The sequence below is a fragment of the Cebidichthys violaceus genome, unplaced genomic scaffold (genome assembly GCF_023349555.1).
Source record: "Cebidichthys violaceus isolate CVI_PGR_0920_01 unplaced genomic scaffold, fCebVio1.0.p SCAF_251, whole genome shotgun sequence".
Taxonomy (NCBI): Eukaryota; Metazoa; Chordata; class Actinopteri; order Perciformes; family Stichaeidae; genus Cebidichthys; species Cebidichthys violaceus.
This window is the reverse complement of record NW_027176430.1, coordinates 44,311-65,000: the sequence shown is the minus strand read 5'-3', so window position 1 is coordinate 65,000 and position 20,690 is coordinate 44,311. Positions and strand designations below refer to the sequence as shown.

The window sequence follows — 20,690 nt, the reverse complement described above, 5'->3', positions numbered from 1 at the left end:
TATACTATGACCGTTTTTCACTTTTTTCGACAGGCTATACTATGACTGTTTTCGACAGGCTATGACTGTTTTCGACAGGCTATATTATGACTGTTTTCGACATAATATACTATGACTGTTTTTTGACTTTTTTCGACATGCTATACTATGACCGTTTTTCACTTTTTTCGACAGGCTATACTATGACTGTTTTCGACAGGCTATACTATTACTGTTTTCGACATAATATACTATGACTGTTTTTTGACTTTTTTCGACATGCTATACTATGACCGTTTTTCACTTTTTTCGACAGGCTATACTATGACTGTTTTCGACAGGCTATACTATGACCGTTTTTCACTTTTTTCGACAGGCTATACTATGACTGTTTTCGACAGGCTATACTATGACTGTTTTTTCACTTTTTTGACTTTTTTTGAAATGCTATACTATGACCGATTTTCACTTTTTTCGACAGGCTATACTATGACTGTTTTCGACAGGCTATACTATGACTGTTTTCGACATAATATACTATGACTGTTTTTTGACTTTTTTCAACATGCTATACTATGACCGTTTTTTGACTTTTTTCGACATGCTGTACTATGACCGTTTTTCACTTTTTTCGACAGGCTATACTATGACTGTTTTATGACATACTGTACTATGACATTTTTGGACATTATTTACAGTGTGTAGAGCTTTCCCTGGTGGTCTAGTGGTTAGGATTCGGCGCTCTCACTGCCGCTGCCCGGGTTCGATTCCCGGTCAGGGAACTGGGTTTTAGATACAGTGAAATAGTAGTAGTGTCAACATGCTATATTATGACCGTTTTTCACTTTTTTCGACAGGCTATACTATGACTGTTTTCGACAGGCTATGACTGTTTTTGACATAATATACTATGACTGTTTTTTGACTTTTTTCGACATGCTGTACTATGACCGTTTTTCACTTTTTTCAACAGGCTATACTGTGACTGTTTTCGACAGGCTATACTATGACTGTTTTCGACATAATATACTATGACTGTTTTTTGACTTTTTTCGACATGCTATACTATGACCGTTTTTCACTTTTTTCGACAGGCTTTACTATGACTGTTTTCGACATAATATACTATGACTGTTTTTTGACTTTTTTCGACATGCTATACTATAACCGTTTTTCACTTTTTTTGACATGCTATACTATGACCGTTTTTCATTTTTTTCGACAGGCTATACTATGACTTTTCGACAGGCTATACTATGACTGTTTTCGACATAATATACTATGACTGTTTTTTGACTTTTTCCGACATGCTATACTATGACTGTTTTTTCACTTTTTTGACTTTTTTCGACATGCTATACTATGACCGTTTTTCACTTTTTTCGACAGGCTATACTATGACTGTTTTCGACAGGCTATACTATGACTGTTTTCGACATAATATACTATGACTTTTTTTTGACTTTTTTCGACATGCTATACTATGACTGTTTTTTCACTTTTTTGACTTTTTTTGAAATGCTATACTATGACCGTTTTTCACTTTTTTCGACAGGCTATACTATGACTGTTTTCGACAGGCTATACTATGACTGTTTTCGACATAATATACTATGACTTTTTTTTGACTTTTTTCGACATGCTATACTATGACCGTTTTTCACTTTTTTCGACAGGCTATACTATGACTGTTTTCGACAGGCAAAACTATGACTGTTTTTGACATAATATACTATGACTGTTTTTTGACTTTTTTCGACATGCTATACTGTGACCGTTTTTTGACTTTTTTCGACATGCTGTACTATGACCGTTTTTCACTTTTTTCGACAGGCTATACTATGACTGTTTTATGACATACTGTACTATGACATTTTTGGACATGATTTACCGAGTGTAGAGCTTTCCCTGGTGGTCTAGTGGTTAGGATTCGGCGCTCTCACCGCCGCGGCCCGGGTTCGATTCCCGGTCAGGGAACTGGGTTTTAGATACAGTGAAATAGTAGTAGTGTCGACATGCTATACTATGACCGTTTTTCACTTTTTTCGACAGGCTATACTATGACTGTTTTCGACAGGCTATACTATTACTGTTTTCGACATAATATACTATGACTGTTTTTTGACTTTTTTCGACATGCTATACTATGACCGTTTTTCACTTTTTTCGACAGGCTATACTTCGACTGTTTTCGACAGGCTATACTATGACCGTTTTTCACTTTTTTCGACAGGCTATACTATGACTGTTTTCGACAGGCTATACTATGACTGTTTTTTCACTTTTTTGACTTTTTTTGAAATGCTATACTATGACCGATTTTCACTTTTTTCGACAGGCTATACTATGACTGTTTTCGACAGGCTATACTATGACTGTTTTCGACATAATATACTATGACTGTTTTTTGACTTTTTTCAACATGCTATACTATGACCGTTTTTCACTTTTTTCGACAGGCTTTACTATGACTGTTTTCGACATAATATACTATGACTGTTTTTTGACTTTTTTCGACATGCTATACTATAACCGTTTTTCACTTTTTTTGACATGCTATACTATGACCGTTTTTCATTTTTTTAGACAGGCTATACTATGACTTTTCGACAGGCTATACTATGACTGTTTTCGACATAATATACTATGACTGTTTTTTGACTTTTTTCGACATGCTATACTATGACTGTTTTTTCACTTTTTTGACTTTTTTCGACATGCTATACTATGACCGTTTTTCACTTTTTTCGACAGGCTATACTATGACTGTTTTCGACAGGCTATACTATGACTGTTTTCGACATAATATACTATGACTGTTTTTTGACTTTTTTCGACATGCTATACTATGACTGTTTTTTCACTTTTTTGACTTTTTTTGAAATGCTATACTATGACCGTTTTTCACTTTTTTCGACAGGCTATACTATGACTGTTTTCGACAGGCTATACTATGACTGTTTTCGACATAATATACTATGACTTTTTTTTGACTTTTTTCGACATGCTATACTATGACCGTTTTTCACTTTTTTCGACAGGCTATACTATGACTGTTTTCGACAGGCTATACTATGACTGTTTTCGACATAATATACTATGACTGTTTTTTGACTTTTTTCGACATGCTATACTGTGACCGTTTTTTGACTTTTTTCGACATGCTGTACTATGACCGTTTTTCACTTTTTTCGACAGGCTATACTATGACTGTTTTATGACATACTGTACTATGACATTTTTGGACATGATTTACAGAGTGTAGAGCTTTCCCTGGTGGTCTAGTGGTTAGGATTCGGCGCTCTCACCGCCGCGGCCCGGGTTCGATTCCCGGTCAGGGAACTTGGTTTTAGATACAGTGAAATAGTAGTAGTGTCGACATGCTATACTATGACCGTTTTTCACTTTTTTCGACAGGCTATACTATGACTGTTTTCGACAGGCTATACTATTACTGTTTTCGACATAATATACTATGACTGTTTTTTCACTTTTTTGACTTTTTTTGAAATGCTATACTATGACCGATTTTCACTTTTTTCGACAGGCTATACTATGACTGTTTTCGACAGGCTATACTATGACTGTTTTCGACATAATATACTATGACTGTTTTTTGACTTTTTTCAACATGCTATACTATGACCGTTTTTTGACTTTTTTCGACATGCTGTACTATGACCGTTTTTCACTTTTTTCGACAGGCTATACTATGACTGTTTTATGACATACTGTACTATGACATTTTTGGACATGATTTACAGTGTGTAGAGCTTTCCCTGGTGGTCTAGTGGTTAGGATTTGGCGCTCTCACCGCTGCGGCCCGGTTTCGATTCCGGTCAGGGAACTGGGTTTTAGATACAGTGAAATAGTAGTAGTGTCGACATGCTATACTATGACTGTTTTTCACTTTTTTCGACAGGCTATACTATGACTGTTTTCGACAGGCTATGACTGTTTTCGACATAATATACTATGACTGTTTTTTGACTTTTTTCGACATGCTATACTATGACCGTTTTTCACTTTTTTCGACAGGCTATACTATGACTGTTTTATGACATACTGTACTATGGCATTTTTGGACATGATTTACAGAGTGTAGAGCTTTCCCTGGTGGTCTAGTGGTTAGGATTCGGCGCTCTCACCGCCGTGGCCCGGGTTCGATTCCCGGTCAGGGAACTTGGTTTTAGATACAGTGAAATAGTAGTAGTGTCGACATGCTATACTATGACCGTTTTTCACTTTTTTCGACAGGCTATACTATGACTGTTTTCGACAGGCTATACTATTACTGTTTTCGAAATAATATACTATGACTGTTTTTTCACTTTTTTGACTTTTTTTGAAATGCTATACTATGACCGATTTTCACTTTTTTCGACAGGCTATACTATGACTGTTTTCGACATAATATACTATGACTGTTTTTTGACTTTTTTCAACATGCTATACTATGACCGTTTTTTGACTTTTTTCGACATGCTGTACTATGACCGTTTTTCACTTTTTTCGACAGGCTATACTATGACTGTTTTATGACATACTGTACTATGACATTTTTGGACATGATTTACAGTGTGTAGAGCTTTCCCTGGTGGTCTAGTGGTTAGGATTTGGCGCTCTCACCGCCGCGGCCCGGGTTCGATTCCCGGTCAGGGAACTGGGTTTTAGATACAGTGAAATAGTAGTAGTGTCGACATGCTATACTATGACTGTTTTTCACTTTTTTCGACAGGCTATACTATGACTGTTTTCGACAGGCTATGACTGTTTTCGTCATAATATACTATGACTGTTTTTTGACTTTTTTCGACATGCTATACTATGACCGTTTTTCACTTTTTTCGACAGGCTATACTATGACTGTTTTATGACATACTGTACTATGGCATTTTTGGACATGATTTACAGTGTGTAGAGCTTTCCCTGGTGGTCTAGTGGTTAGGATTCGGCGCTCTCACGGCCGCGGCCCGGGTTCGATTCCTGGTCAGGGAACTGGGTTTTAGATACAGTGAAATAGTAGTAGTGTCGACATGCTATACTATGACCGTTTTTCACTTTTTTCGACAGGCTATACTATGACTGTTTTCGACAGGCTATGACTGTTTTTGACATAATATACTATGACTGTTTTTTGACTGTTTTCGACATGCTGTACTATGACCGTTTTTCACTTTTTTCAACAGGCTATACTGTGACTGTTTTCGACAGGCTATACTATGACTGTTTTCGACATAATATACTATGACTGTTTTTTGACTTTTTTCGACATGCTATACTATGACCGTTTTTCACTTTTTTCGACAGGCTTTACTATGACTGTTTTCGACATAATATACTATGACTGTTTTTTGACTTTTTCGACATGCTATACTATAACCGTTTTTCACTTTTTTTGACATGCTATACTATGACCGTTTTTCATTTTTTTCGACAGGCTATACTATGACTTTTCGACAGGCTATACTATGACTGTTTTCGACATAATATACTATGACTGTTTTTTGACTTTTTCCGACATGCTATACTATGACTGTTTTTTCACGTTTTTCACTTTTTTCGACAGGCTATACTATGACTGTTTTCGACAGGCTATACTATGACTGTTTTCGACATAATATACTATGACTTTTTTTTGACTTTTTTCGACATGCTATACTATGACTGTTTTTTCACTTTTTTGACTTTTTTTGAAATGCTATACTATGACCGTTTTTCACTTTTTTCGACAGGCTATACTATGACTGTTTTCGACAGGCTATACTATGACTGTTTTCGACATAATATACTATGACTTTTTTTTGACTTTTTTCGACATGCTATACTATGACCGTTTTTCACTTTTTTCGACAGGCTATACTATGACTGTTTTCGACAGGCAAAACTATGACTGTTTTTGACATAATATACTATGACTGTTTTTTGACTTTTTTCGACATGCTATACTGTGACCGTTTTTTGACTTTTTTCGACATGCTGTACTATGACCGTTTTTCACTTTTTTCGACAGGCTATACTATGACTGTTTTATGACATACTGTACTATGACATTTTTGGACATGATTTACAGTGTGTAGAGCTTTCCCTGGTGGTCTAGTGGTTAGGATTCGGCGCTCTCACCGCCGCGGCCCGGGTTCGATTCCCGGTCAGGGAACTGGGTTTTAGATACAGTGAAATAGTAGTAGTGTCGACATGCTATACTATGACCGTTTTTCACTTTTTTCGACAGGCTATACTTCGACTGTTTTCGACAGGCTATACTATGACCGTTTTTCACTTTTTTCGACAGGCTATACTATGACTGTTTTCGACAGGCTATACTATGACTGTTTTTTCACTTTTTTGACTTTTTTTGAAATGCTATACTATGACCGATTTTCACTTTTTTCGACAGGCTATACTATGACTGTTTTCGACAGGCTATACTATGACTGTTTTCGACATAATATACTATGACTGTTTTTTGACTTTTTTCAACATGCTATACTATGACCGTTTTTCACTTTTTTTGACATGCTATACTATGACCGTTTTTCATTTTTTTCGACAGGCTATACTATGACTTTTCGACAGGCTATACTATGACTGTTTTCGACATAATATACTATGACTGTTTTTTGACTTTTTTCGACATGCTATACTATGACTGTTTTTTCACTTTTTTGACTTTTTTCGACATGCTATACTATGACCGTTTTTCACTTTTTTCGACAGGCTATACTATGACTGTTTTCGACAGGCTATACTATGACTGTTTTCGACATAATATACTATGACTGTTTTTTGACTTTTTTCGACATGCTATACTATGACTGTTTTTTCACTTTTTTGACTTTTTTTGAAATGCTATACTATGACCGTTTTTCACTTTTTTCGACAGGCTATACTATGACTGTTTTCGACAGGCTATACTATGACTGTTTTCGACATAATATACTATGACTTTTTTTTGACTTTTTTCGACATGCTATACTATGACCGTTTTTCACTTTTTTCGACAGGCTATACTATGACTGTTTTCGACAGGCTATACTATGACTGTTTTCGACATAATATACTATGACTGTTTTTTGACTTTTTTCGACATGCTATACTGTGACCGTTTTTTGACTTTTTTCGACATGCTGTACTATGACCGTTTTTCACTTTTTTCGACAGGCTATACTATGACTGTTTTATGACATACTGTACTATGACATTTTTGGACATGATTTACAGTGTGTAGAGCTTTCCCTGGTGGTCTAGTGGTTAGGATTCGGCGCTCTCACCGCCGCGGCCCGGGTTCGATTCCTGGTCAGGGAACTGGGTTTTAGATACAGTGAAATAGTAGTAGTGTCGACATGCTATACTATGACCGTTTTTCACTTTTTTCGACAGGCTATACTATGACTGTTTTCGACAGGCTATGACTGTTTTCGACATAATATACTATGACTGTTTTTTGACTTTTTTCGACATGCTATACTATGACCGTTTTTCACTTTTTTCGACAGGCTATACTATGACTGTTTCCGACAGGCTATACTATGACTGTTTTCGACATAATATACTATGACTGTTTTTTTACTTTTTTCGACATGCGATACAATGACTGTTTCATGACATACTGTACTATGACATTTTTGGACGTGATTTACAGTATGTAGAGCTTTCCCTGTTGGTCTAGTGGTTAGGATTCGGCACTCTCACCGCCGCGGCCTGGGTTTGATTCCCGGTCAGGGAACTGGGTTTTAGATACAGTGAAATAGTAGTAGTGTTGACATGCTATACTATGACGGTTTTCAACAGGCTATACTATGACTGTTTTTTTGACTTTTTTCGACATGCTATATTATAACCGTTTTTCACTTTTTTCGACAGGCTATACTATGACTGTTTTCGACATAATATACTATGACTGTTTTTTGACTTTTTTCGACATGCTATACTATGACCGTTTTTCACTTTTTTCGACAGGCTTTACTATGACTGTTTTCGACATAATATACTATGACTGTTTTTTGACTTTTTTCGACATGCTATACTATAACCGTTTTTCACTTTTTTTGACATGCTATACTATGACCGTTTTTCATTTTTTTCGACAGGCTATACTATGACTTTTCGACAGGCTATACTATGACTGTTTTCGACATAATATACTATGACTGTTTTTTGACTTTTTCCGACATGCTATACTATGACTGTTTTTTCACGTTTTTCACTTTTTTCGACAGGCTATACTATGACTGTTTTCGACAGGCTATACTATGACTGTTTTCGACATAATATACTATGACTTTTTTTTGACTTTTTTCGACATGCTATACTATGACTGTTTTTTCACTTTTTTGACTTTTTTTGAAATGCTATACTATGACCGTTTTTCACTTTTTTCGACAGGCTATACTATGACTGTTTTCGACAGGCTATACTATGACTGTTTTCGACATAATATACTATGACTTTTTTTTGACTTTTTTCAACATGCTATACTATGACCGTTTTTCACTTTTTTCGACAGGCTATACTATGACTGTTTTCGACAGGCAAAACTATGATTGTTTTTGACATAATATACTATGACTGTTTTTTGACTTTTTTCGACATGCTATACTGTGACCGTTTTTTGACTTTTTTCGACATGCTGTACTATGACCGTTTTTCACTTTTTTCGACAGGCTATACTATGACTGTTTTATGACATACTGTACTATGACATTTTTGGACATGATTTACAGTGTGTAGAGCTTTCCCTGGTGGTCTAGTGGTTAGGATTCGGCGCTCTCACCGCCGCGGCCTGGGTTCGATTCCCGGTCAGGGAACTGGGTTTTAGATACAGTGAAATAGTAGTAGTGTCGACATGCTATACTATGACCGTTTTTCACTTTTTTCGACAGGCTATACTATGACTGTTTTCGACAGGCTATACTATTACTGTTTTCGACATAATATACTATGACTGTTTTTTGACTTTTTTCGACATGCTATACTATGACCGTTTTTCACTTTTTTCGACAGGCTATACTTCGACTGTTTTCGACAGGCTATACTATGACCGTTTTTCACTTTTTTCGACAGGCTATACTATGACTGTTTTCGACAGGCTATACTATGACTGTTTTTTCACTTTTTTGACTTTTTTTGAAATGCTATACTATGACCGATTTTCACTTTTTTCGACAGGCTATACTATGACTGTTTTCGACAGGCTATACTATGACTGTTTTCGACATAATATACTATGACTGTTTTTTGACTTTTTTCAACATGCTATACTATGACCGTTTTTCACTTTTTTCGACAGGCTTTACTATGACTGTTTTCGACATAATATACTATGACTGTTTTTTGACTTTTTTCGACATGCTATACTATAACCGTTTTTCACTTTTTTTGACATGCTATACTATGACCGTTTTTCATTTTTTTCGACAGGCTATACTATGACTTTTCGACAGGCTATACTATGACTGTTTTCGACATAATATACTATGACTGTTTTTTGACTTTTTTCGACATGCTATACTATGACTGTTTTTTCACTTTTTTGACTTTTTTCGACATGCTATACTATGACCGTTTTTCACTTTTTTCGACAGGCTATACTATGACTGTTTTCGACAGGCTATACTATGACTGTTTTCGACATAATATACTATGACTGTTTTTTGACTTTTTTCGACATGCTATACTATGACTGTTTTTTCACTTTTTTGACTTTTTTTGAAATGCTATACTATGACCGTTTTTCACTTTTTTCGACAGGCTATACTATGACTGTTTTCGACAGGCTATACTATGACTGTTTTCGACATAATATACTATGACTTTTTTTTGACTTTTTTCGACATGCTATACTATGACCGTTTTTCACTTTTTTCGACAGGCTATACTATGACTGTTTTCGACAGGCTATACTATGACTGTTTTCGACATAATATACTATGACTGTTTTTTGACTTTTTTCGACATGCTATACTGTGACCGTTTTTTGACTTTTTTCGACATGCTGTACTATGACCGTTTTTCACTTTTTTCGACAGGCTATACTATGACTGTTTTATGACATACTGTACTATGACATTTTTGGACATGATTTACAGTGTGTAGAGCTTTCCCTGGTGGTCTAGTGGTTAGGATTCGGCGCTCTCACCGCCGCGGCCCGGGTTCGATTCCTGGTCAGGGAACTGGGTTTTAGATACAGTGAAATAGTAGTAGTGTCGACATGCTATACTATGACCGTTTTTCACTTTTTTCGACAGGCTATACTATGACTGTTTCCGACAGGCTATACTATGACTGTTTTCGACATAATATACTATGACTGTTTTTTTACTTTTTTCGACATGCGATACAATGACTGTTTCATGACATACTGTACTATGACATTTTTGGACGTGATTTACAGTATGTAGAGCTTTCCCTGTTGGTCTAGTGGTTAGGATTCGGCACTCTCACCGCCGCGGCCTGGGTTTGATTCCCGGTCAGGGAACTCGGTTTTAGATACAGTGAAATAGTAGTAGTGTTGACATGCTATACTATGACGGTTTTCAACAGGCTATACTATGACTGTTTTTTTGACTTTTTTCGACATGCTATATTATAACCGTTTTTCACTTTTTTCGACAGGCTATACTATGACTGTTTTCGACAGGCTATACTATGACTGTTTTTGACATAATATACTATGACTGTTTTTTGACTTTTTTCGACATGCTATACTATGACCGTTTTTCACTTTTTTCGACAGGCTATACTATGACTGTTTTCGACAGGCTATACTATGACCGTTTTTCACTTTTTTCGACAGGCTATACTATGACTGTTTTCGACAGGCTATACTATGACTGTTTTTTCACTTTTTTGACTTTTTTGAAATGCTATACTATGACCGATTTTCACTTTTTTCGACAGGCTATACTATGACTGTTTTCGACAGGCTATACTATGACTGTTTTCGACATAACATACTAAGACTGTTTTTTGACTTTTTTCGACATGCTATACTATGACTGTTTTTTGACTGTTTTCGACAGTCTATACTATGACTGTTTTCGACATAATATACTATGACTGTTTTTTTACTTTTTTCGACATGCTATACTATGACCGTTTTTCACTTTTTTCGACAGGCTATACTATGACTGTTTTCGACAGGCTATACTATGACTGTTTTCGACATAATATACTATGACCGTTTTTCACTTTTTTCGACAGGCTATACTATGACTGTTTCCGACAGGCTATACTATGACTGTTTTCGACATAATATACTATGACTGTTTTTTTACTTTTTTCGACATGCGATACAATGACTGTTTCATGACATACTGTACTATGACATTTTTGGACATGATTTACAGTGTGTAGAGCTTTCCCTGGTGGTCTAGTGGTTAGGATTCGGCGCTCTCACCGCTGCGGCCTGGGTTCGATTCCCGGTCAGGGAACTGGGTTTTAGATACAGTGAAATAGTAGTAGTGTTGACATGCTATACTATGACTGTTTTCAACAGGCTATACTATGACTGTTTTTTTGACTTTTTTCGAGATGCTATATTATAACCGTTTTTCACTTTTTTCGACAGGCTATACTATGACTGTTTTCGACAGGCTATACTATTACTGTTTTCGACATAATATACTATGACTGTTTTTTGACTTTTTTCGACATGCTATACTATGACCGTTTTTCACTTTTTTCGACAGGCTATACTATGACTGTTTTCGACAGGCTATACTATGACTGTTTTTTCACTTTTTTGACTTTTTTCGACATGCTATACTATGACCGTTTTTCACTTTTTTCGACAGGCTATACTATGACTGTTTTCGACAGGCTATACTATGACTGTTTTCGACATAATATACTATGACTGTTTTTTGACTTTTTTCGACATGCTATACTGTGACCGTTTTTTGACTTTTTTCGACATGCTGTACTATGACCGTTTTTCACTTTTTTCGACAGGCTATACTATGACTGTTTTATGACATACTGTACTATGACATTTTTGGACATGATTTACAGTGTGTAGAGCTTTCCCTGGTGGTCTAGTGGTTAGGATTCGGCGCTCTCACCGCCGCGGCCCGGGTTCGATTCCTGGTCAGGGAACTGGGTTTTAGATACAGTGAAATAGTAGTAGTGTCGACATGCTATACTATGACCGTTTTTCACTTTTTTCGACAGGCTATACTATGACTGTTTCCGACAGGCTATACTATGACTGTTTTCGACATAATATACTATGACTGTTTTTTTACTTTTTTCGACATGCGATACAATGACTGTTTCATGACATACTGTACTATGACATTTTTGGACGTGATTTACAGTATGTAGAGCTTTCCCTGTTGGTCTAGTGGTTAGGATTCGGCACTCTCACCGCCGCGGCCTGGGTTTGATTCCCGGTCAGGGAACTGGGTTTTAGATACAGTGAAATAGTAGTAGTGTTGACATGCTATACTATGACGGTTTTCAACAGGCTATACTATGACTGTTTTTTTGACTTTTTTCGACATGCTATATTATAACCGTTTTTCACTTTTTTCGACAGGCTATACTATGACTGTTTTCGACAGGCTATACTATGACTGTTTTTGACATAATATACTATGACCGTTTTTTGACTTTTTTCGACATGCTATACTATGACCGTTTTTCACTTTTTTCGACAGGCTATACTATGACTGTTTTCGACAGGCTATACTATGACCGTTTTTCACTTTTTTCGACAGGCTATACTATGACTGTTTTCGACAGGCTATACTATGACTGTTTTTTCACTTTTTTGACTTTTTTTGAAATGCTATACTATGACCGATTTTCACTTTTTTCGACAGGCTATACTATGACTGTTTTCGACAGGCTATACTATGACTGTTTTCGACATAACATACTAAGACTGTTTTTTGACTTTTTTCGACATGCTATACTATGACTGTTTTTTGACTGTTTTCGACAGTCTATACTATGACTGTTTTCGACATAATATACTATGACTGTTTTTTTACTTTTTTCGACATGCTATACTATGACCGTTTTTCACTTTTTTCGACAGGCTATACTATGACTGTTTTCGACAGGCTATACTATGACTGTTTTCGACATAATATACTATGACCGTTTTTCACTTTTTTCGACAGGCTATACTATGACTGTTTCCGACAGGCTATACTATGACTGTTTTCGACATAATATACTATGACTGTTTTTTTACTTTTTTCGACATGCGATACAATGACTGTTTCATGACATACTGTACTATGACATTTTTGGACATGATTTACAGTGTGTAGAGCTTTCCCTGGTGGTCTAGTGGTTAGGATTCGGCGCTCTCACCGCTGCGGCCTGGGTTCGATTCCCGGTCAGGGAACTGGGTTTTAGATACAGTGAAATAGTAGTAGTGTTGACATGCTATACTATGACTGTTTTCAACAGGCTATACTATGACTGTTTTTTTGACTTTTTTCGAGATGCTATATTATAACCGTTTTTCACTTTTTTCGACAGGCTATACTATGACTGTTTTCGACAGGCTATACTATTACTGTTTTCGACATAATATACTATGACTGTTTTTTGACTTTTTTCGACATGCTATACTATGACCGTTTTTCACTTTTTTCGACAGGCTATACTATGACTGTTTTCGACAGGCTATACTATGACTGTTTTTTCACTTTTTTGACTTTTTTTGAAATGCTATACTATGACCGATTTTCACTTTTTTCGACAGGCTATACTATGACTGTTTTCGACAGGCTATACTATGACTGTTTTCGACATAACATACTAAGACTGTTTTTTGACTTTTTTCGACATGCTATACTATGACTGTTTTTTGACTGTTTTCGACAGTCTATACTATGACTGTTTTCGACATAATATACTATGACTGTTTTTTTACTTTTTTCGACATGCTATACTATGACCGTTTTTCACTTTTTTCGACAGGCTATACTATGACTGTTTTCGACAGGCTATACTATGACTGTTTTCGACATAATATACTATGACCGTTTTTCACTTTTTTCGACAGGCTATACTATGACTGTTTCCGACAGGCTATACTATGACTGTTTTCGACATAATATACTATGACTGTTTTTTTACTTTTTTCGACATGCGATACAATGACTGTTTCATGACATACTGTACTATGACATTTTTGGACATGATTTACAGTGTGTAGAGCTTTCCCTGGTGGTCTAGTGGTTAGGATTCGGCGCTCTCACCGCTGCGGCCTGGGTTCGATTCCCGGTCAGGGAACTGGATTTTAGATACAGTGAAATAGTAGTAGTGTTGACATGCTATACTATGACTGTTTTCAACAGGCTATACTATGACTGTTTTTTTGACTTTTTTCGAGATGCTATATTATAACCGTTTTTCACTTTTTTCGACAGGCTATACTATGACTGTTTTCGACAGGCTATACTATTACTGTTTTCGACATAATATACTATGACTGTTTTTTGACTTTTTTCGACATGCTATACTATGACCGTTTTTCACTTTTTTCGACAGGCTATACTATGACTGTTTTCGACAGGCTATACTATGACCGTTTTTCACTTTTTTCGACAGGCTATACTATGACTGTTTTCGACAGGCTATACTATGACTGTTTTTTCACTTTTTTGACTTTTTTTGAAATGCTATACTATGACCGATTTTCACTTTTTTCGACATGCTGTACTATGACCGTTTTTTGACTTTTTTCGACATGCTGTACTATGACCGTTTTTCACTTTTTTCGACAGGCTGTACTATGACTGTTTTATGTGATATTGTACTATGACATTTTTGGACATGATTTACAGAGTCTAGAGCTTTCCCTGGTGGTCTAGTGGTTAGGATTCGGCGCTCTCACCGCCGCGGCCCGGGTTCGATTCCCGGTCAGGGAACTGGGTTTTAGATACAGTGAAATAGTAGTAGTGTCGACATGCTATACTATGACCGTTTTTCACTTTTTTCGACAGGCTATACTATGACTGTTTTCGACAGGCTATGACTGTTTTCGACATAATATACTATGACTGTTTTTTGACTTTTTTCGACAGGCTATACTATGACTGTTTTCAACATAATATACTATGACTGTTTTTTTACTTTTTTCGACATGCGATACAATGACTGTTTCATGACATACCGTACTATGACATTTTTGGACATGATTTACAGTGTGTAGAGCTTTCCCTGGTGGTCTAGTGGTTAGGATTCGGCGCTCTCACCGCCGCGGCCTGGGTTCGATTCCCGGTCAGGGAACTGGGTTTTAGATACAGTGAAATAGTAGTAGTGTTGACATGCTATACTATGACTGTTTTCAACAGGCTATACTATGACTGTTTTTTTGACTTTTTTCGAGATGCTATATTATAACCGTTTTTCACTTTTTTCGACAGGCTATACTATGACTGTTTTCGACAGGCTATACTATGACTGTTTTTGACATAATATACTATGACTGTTTTTTTACTTTTTTCGACATGCTATACTATGACCGTTTTTCACTTTTTTCGACAGGCTATACTATGACTGTTTTCGACAGGCTATACTATTACTGTTTTCGACATAACATACTAAGACTGTTTTTTGACTTTTTTCGACATGCTATACTATGACTGTTTTTTGACTGTTTTCGACAGTCTATACTATGACTGTTTTCGACATAATATACTATGACTGTTTTTTTACTTTTTTCGACATGCTATACTATGACCGTTTTTCACTTTTTTCGACAGGCTATACTATGACTGTTTTCGACAGGCTATACTATGACTGTTTCCGACAGGCTATACTATGACTGTTTTCGACATAATATACTATGACTGTTTTTTTACTTTTTTCGACATGCGATACAATGACTGTTTCATGACATACTGTACTATGACATTTTTGGACATGATTTACAGCGTGTAGAGCTTTCCCTGGTGGTCTAGTGGTTAGGATTTGGCGCTCTCACCGCTGCGGCCTGGGTTCGATTCCCGGTCAGGGAACTGGGTTTTAGATACAGTGAAATAGTAGTAGTGTTGACATGCTATACTACGACTGTTTTCAACAGGCTATACTATGACTGTTTTTTTGACTTTTTTCGAGATGCTATATTATAACCGTTTTTCACTTTTTTCGACAGGCTATACTATGACTGTTTTCGACAGGCTATACTATGACTGTTTTCGACATAACATACTAAGACTGTTTTTTGACTTTTTTCGACATGCTATACTATGACTGTTTTTTGACTGTTTTCGACAGTCTATACTATGACTGTTTTCGACATAATATACTATGACTGTTTTTTTACTTTTTTCGACATGCTATACTATGACCGTTTTTCACTTTTTTCGACAGGCTATACTATGACTGTTTTCGACAAGCTATACTATGACTGTTTTCGACATAATATACTATGACTGTTTTTTGACTTTTTTCGACATGCTATACTGTGACCGTATTTTGACTTTTTTCGACATGCTGTACTCTGACCGTTTTTCACTTTTTTCGACAGGCTATACTATGACTGTTTTATGACATACTGTACTATGACATTTTTGGACATGATTTACAGAGTGTAGAGCTTTCCCTGGTGGTCTAGTGGTTAGGATTTGGCGCTCTCACCGCCGCGGCCCGGGTTCGATTCACGGTCAGGGAACTGGGTTTTAGATACAGTGAAATAGTAGTAGTGTCGACATGCTATACTATGACCGTTTTTCACTTTTTTCGACAGGCTATACTATGACTGTTTTCGACAGGCTATACTATGACTGTTTTCGACAGGCTATACCATGACTGTTTTCGACATAATATACTATGACTGTTTTTTGACTTTTTTCGACATGCTATACTATGACCGTTTTTCACTTTTTTCGACAGGCTATACTATGACTGTTTTCGACAGGCTATACTATGACTGTTTTCGACATAATATACTAAGACTGTTTTTTGACTTTTTTCGACATGCTATACTATGACTGTTTTTTGACTGTTTTCAACAGTCTATACTATGACTGTTTTCAACATAATATACTATGACTGTTTTTTGACTTTTTTGACTTTTTTTGAAATGCTATACTATGACCGTTTTTCACTTTTTTCGACAGTCTTTACTGTGACTGTTTTCGACAGGCTATACTATGACTGTTTTCGACATAATATACTATGACTGTTTTTTGACTTTTTTCGACATGCTTTACTATGACTGTTTTTTCACTGTTTTGACTTTTTTTGAAATGCTATACTATGACCGTTTTTCACTTTTTTCGACAGGCTATACTATGACTGTTTTCGACAGGCTATACTATGACTGTTTTCGACATGCTATACTATGACTGTTTTTTGACTGTTTTCGACAGTCTACACTATGACTGTTTTCGACATAATATACTATTACTGTTTTTTGACTTTTTTCGACATGCTATACTATGACTGTTTTTTGACTTTTTTCGACATGCTATACTATGACCGTTTTTCACTTTTTTCGACAGGCTATACTATGACTGTTTTCGACAGGCTATACTATGACTGTTTTCGACATAATATACTATGACTGTTTTTTGACGTTTTTTGACTTTTTTTGAAATGCTATACTATGACCGTTTTTCACTTTTTTCGACAGTCTTTACTATGACTGTTTTCGACATAATATACTATGACTGTTTTTTGACTTTTTTCGACATGCTATACTATGACCGTTTTTCACTTTTTTCGACAGGCTATACTATGACTGTTTTCGACAGGCTATACTATGACTGTTTTCGACATAATATACTATGACTGTTTTTTGACTTTTTTGACTTTTTTTGAAATGCTATACTATGACCGTTTTTCACTTTTTTCGACAGTCTTTACTATGACTGTTTTCGACATAATATACTATGACTGTTTTTTGACTTTTTTCAACATGCTATACTATGACCGTTTTTCACTTTTTTCGACAGGCTATACTATGACTGTTTTCGACAGGCTATGACTGTTTTCGACATAATATACTATGACTGTTTTTTGACTTTTTTCGACATGCTATACTATGACCGTTTTTCACTTTTTTCGACAGGCTATACTATGACTGTTTTTTGACTTTTTTCGACATGCTGTACTATGACCGTTTTTTGACTTTTTTCGACATGCTATACTATGACCGTTTTTCACTTTTTTCGACAGGCTATACTATGACTGTTTTCGACAGGCTATACTATGACTGTTTTTGGCATGCTATACTATGACCGTTTTTTGACTTTTTTTGACATGCTATGCTATGACCGTTTTTCACTTTTTTCGACAGGCTATACTATGACTGTTTTATGACATACTGTACTATTACATTTTTAGACATGATTTACAGTGTGTAGAGCTTTCCCTGGTGGTCTAGTGGTTCGGATTCGGCGCTCTCACCGCCACGGCCCGGATTCGATTCCTGGTCAGGGAACTGGGTTTTAGATACAGTGAAATAGTAGTAGTGTCGACATGCTATACTATGACCGTTTTTCACTTTTTTCGACAGGCTATACTATGACTGTTTTCGACAGGCTATACTATTACTGTTTTCGACATAATATACTATGACTGTTTTTTGACTTTTTTCGACATGCTATACTATGACAGTTTTTTGACTTTTTTCGACATGCTATACTGTGACCGTTTTTCACTTTTTTCGACAGGCTATACTATGACTGTTTTCGACATAATATACTCTGACTGTTTTTGGCATAATATACTATGACTGTTTTTTTACTTTTTTTGACATGCTATACTATGACCGCTTTTCACTTTTTTTGACAGGCTATACTATGACCGCTTTTCACTTTTTCCGACATGCTATACTATGACCGCTTTTCACTTTTTTCGACAGGCTATACTATGACTGTTTTCGACAGGCTATACTATGACTGTTTTCGACATAATATACTATGACTGTTTTTTGACTTTTTTCGACATGCTATACTATAACCGTTTTTTGACTTTTTTCGACATGCTGTACTATGACCGTTTTTCACTTTTTTTGACAGGCTATACTATGACTGTTTTCGACATGCTATACTATGACTGTTTTTTGACTTTTTTCGACATGCTATACTGTGACCGTTTTTCACTTTTTTCGACAGGCTATACTATGACTGTTTTCGACAGGCTATACTATGACTGTTTTCGACATAATATACTCTGATTGTTTTTGGCATAATATACTATGACTGTTTTTTTACTTTTTTCGACATGCTATACTATGACTGCTTTTCACTTTTTTCGACAGGCTATACTATGACCGCTTTTCACTTTTTTCGACAGGCTATACTATGACCGCTTTTCACTTTTTTCGACATGCTATACTATGACCGCTTTTCACTTTTTTCGACAGGCTATACTATGACTGTTTTCGACAGGCTATACTATGACTGTTTTCGACATAATATACTATGACTGTTTTTTGACTTTTTTCGACATGCTATACTATGACTGTTTTTTGACTTTTTTCGACATGCTATATTATAAACTTTTTTTGACTTTTTTCGACATGCTGTACTATGACCGGTTTTCACTTTTTTCGACAGGCTATACTATGACTGTTTTCGACAGGCTATACTATGACTGTTTTCGACATGCTATACTATGACTGTTTTTTGACTTTTTTCGACATGCTGTACTATGACCGTTTTTCACTTTTTTCGACAGGCTATACTATGACTGTTTTCGACAGGCTATACTATGACTGTTTTCGACATGCTATACTATGACTGTTTTTTGACTTTTTTTGACATGCTATACTGTGACCGTTTTTCACTTTTTTCGACATGCTATACTATGACCGTTTTTTGACTTTTTTCGACATGCTGTACTATGACCGTTTTTCACTTTTTTTGACAGGCTATACTATGACTGTTTTCGACAGGCTATACTATGACTGTTTTCGACATAATATACTATGACTGTTTTTTTACTTTTTTCGACATGCTATACTATGACTGTTTTTGACTTTTTTTGACAGGCTATACTATGACTGTTTTCGACATAATATACTATGACTGTTTTTTTACTTTTTTCGACATGCTATACTATGACTGTTTTTGACTTTTTTTGACAGGCTATACTATGACTTTTTTCGACATGCTATACTATAACCGTTTTTTGACCTTTTTCGACATGCTGTACTATGACCGTTTTTCACTTTTTTCGACAGGCTATACTATGACTGTTTTCGACAGGCTATACTATGACTGTTTTCGACATAATATACTATTACTGTCTTTTTACTTTTTTCGACAGGCTATACTATGACTGTTTTCGACAGGCTATACTATGACTGTTTTTTGACTTTTTTCGACATGCTATACTATGACTGTTTTTTCCTTTTTTCGACATGATATAATATTACTGTTTTTTCCATTTTTCGACATGCTATACTATGGCTGTTTTCGACATGCTATACTATGACGGTTTTTTCCTTTTTTCGACATGCTATACTGTTACTGTTTTTTCACTTTTTTCGACATAATATACTATGACTGTTTTTTTCCGATATGCTATACTATGACTGTTTTTTCACTGTTTTCAACATGCTATACAATGACTGTTTTTTCACTTTTTTTGATATGCTATACTATGACTGTTTTTTTTTCCATTTTCCGATATGCTATACTATGACTATTTTTTCCATTTTTCGACATGCTATACTATGACTGTTTTTTCATTTTTTGATGTAGCATTTCAAAATTAAAGCCCTTCAAAATCGC

General features: G+C 35.8%; 18 non-coding genes across 18 annotated transcripts; all 18 read left to right on the top strand.

Annotated features, from left to right (window-relative positions):
• The first annotated feature begins 689 nt into the window (after positions 1 to 689).
• Positions 690 to 761, top strand: trnae-cuc (transfer RNA glutamic acid (anticodon CUC)). Its single transcript has one exon. It is a non-coding gene; the product is annotated as a tRNA-Glu (tRNA).
• Positions 762 to 1,884: 1,123 nt separating this feature from the next.
• On the top strand, positions 1,885 to 1,956 carry trnae-cuc (transfer RNA glutamic acid (anticodon CUC)). Its single transcript has one exon. It is a non-coding gene; the product is annotated as a tRNA-Glu (tRNA).
• A 1,293-nt stretch (positions 1,957 to 3,249) lies between these two features.
• trnae-cuc (transfer RNA glutamic acid (anticodon CUC)) lies at positions 3,250 to 3,321 on the top strand. Its single transcript has one exon. It is a non-coding gene; the product is annotated as a tRNA-Glu (tRNA).
• Positions 3,322 to 4,089: 768 nt separating this feature from the next.
• On the top strand, positions 4,090 to 4,161 carry trnae-cuc (transfer RNA glutamic acid (anticodon CUC)). Its single transcript has one exon. It is a non-coding gene; the product is annotated as a tRNA-Glu (tRNA).
• Positions 4,162 to 4,570: 409 nt separating this feature from the next.
• Positions 4,571 to 4,642, top strand: trnae-cuc (transfer RNA glutamic acid (anticodon CUC)). The gene has a single exon. It is a non-coding gene; the product is annotated as a tRNA-Glu (tRNA).
• A 263-nt stretch (positions 4,643 to 4,905) lies between these two features.
• On the top strand, positions 4,906 to 4,977 carry trnae-cuc (transfer RNA glutamic acid (anticodon CUC)). The gene has a single exon. It is a non-coding gene; the product is annotated as a tRNA-Glu (tRNA).
• A 1,087-nt stretch (positions 4,978 to 6,064) lies between these two features.
• trnae-cuc (transfer RNA glutamic acid (anticodon CUC)) lies at positions 6,065 to 6,136 on the top strand. Its single transcript has one exon. It is a non-coding gene; the product is annotated as a tRNA-Glu (tRNA).
• Positions 6,137 to 7,212: 1,076 nt separating this feature from the next.
• trnae-cuc (transfer RNA glutamic acid (anticodon CUC)) lies at positions 7,213 to 7,284 on the top strand. Its single transcript has one exon. It is a non-coding gene; the product is annotated as a tRNA-Glu (tRNA).
• A 1,430-nt stretch (positions 7,285 to 8,714) lies between these two features.
• Positions 8,715 to 8,786, top strand: trnae-cuc (transfer RNA glutamic acid (anticodon CUC)). Its single transcript has one exon. It is a non-coding gene; the product is annotated as a tRNA-Glu (tRNA).
• A 1,293-nt stretch (positions 8,787 to 10,079) lies between these two features.
• Positions 10,080 to 10,151, top strand: trnae-cuc (transfer RNA glutamic acid (anticodon CUC)). Its single transcript has one exon. It is a non-coding gene; the product is annotated as a tRNA-Glu (tRNA).
• A 1,188-nt stretch (positions 10,152 to 11,339) lies between these two features.
• On the top strand, positions 11,340 to 11,411 carry trnae-cuc (transfer RNA glutamic acid (anticodon CUC)). The gene has a single exon. It is a non-coding gene; the product is annotated as a tRNA-Glu (tRNA).
• A 592-nt stretch (positions 11,412 to 12,003) lies between these two features.
• trnae-cuc (transfer RNA glutamic acid (anticodon CUC)) lies at positions 12,004 to 12,075 on the top strand. The gene has a single exon. It is a non-coding gene; the product is annotated as a tRNA-Glu (tRNA).
• A 1,189-nt stretch (positions 12,076 to 13,264) lies between these two features.
• trnae-cuc (transfer RNA glutamic acid (anticodon CUC)) lies at positions 13,265 to 13,336 on the top strand. Its single transcript has one exon. It is a non-coding gene; the product is annotated as a tRNA-Glu (tRNA).
• Positions 13,337 to 14,160: 824 nt separating this feature from the next.
• trnae-cuc (transfer RNA glutamic acid (anticodon CUC)) lies at positions 14,161 to 14,232 on the top strand. The gene has a single exon. It is a non-coding gene; the product is annotated as a tRNA-Glu (tRNA).
• Positions 14,233 to 14,798: 566 nt separating this feature from the next.
• On the top strand, positions 14,799 to 14,870 carry trnae-cuc (transfer RNA glutamic acid (anticodon CUC)). Its single transcript has one exon. It is a non-coding gene; the product is annotated as a tRNA-Glu (tRNA).
• A 289-nt stretch (positions 14,871 to 15,159) lies between these two features.
• trnae-cuc (transfer RNA glutamic acid (anticodon CUC)) lies at positions 15,160 to 15,231 on the top strand. The gene has a single exon. It is a non-coding gene; the product is annotated as a tRNA-Glu (tRNA).
• Positions 15,232 to 15,890: 659 nt separating this feature from the next.
• Positions 15,891 to 15,962, top strand: trnae-cuc (transfer RNA glutamic acid (anticodon CUC)). The gene has a single exon. It is a non-coding gene; the product is annotated as a tRNA-Glu (tRNA).
• A 584-nt stretch (positions 15,963 to 16,546) lies between these two features.
• trnae-cuc (transfer RNA glutamic acid (anticodon CUC)) lies at positions 16,547 to 16,618 on the top strand. The gene has a single exon. It is a non-coding gene; the product is annotated as a tRNA-Glu (tRNA).
• Positions 16,619 to 20,690: the final 4,072 nt, after the last annotated feature.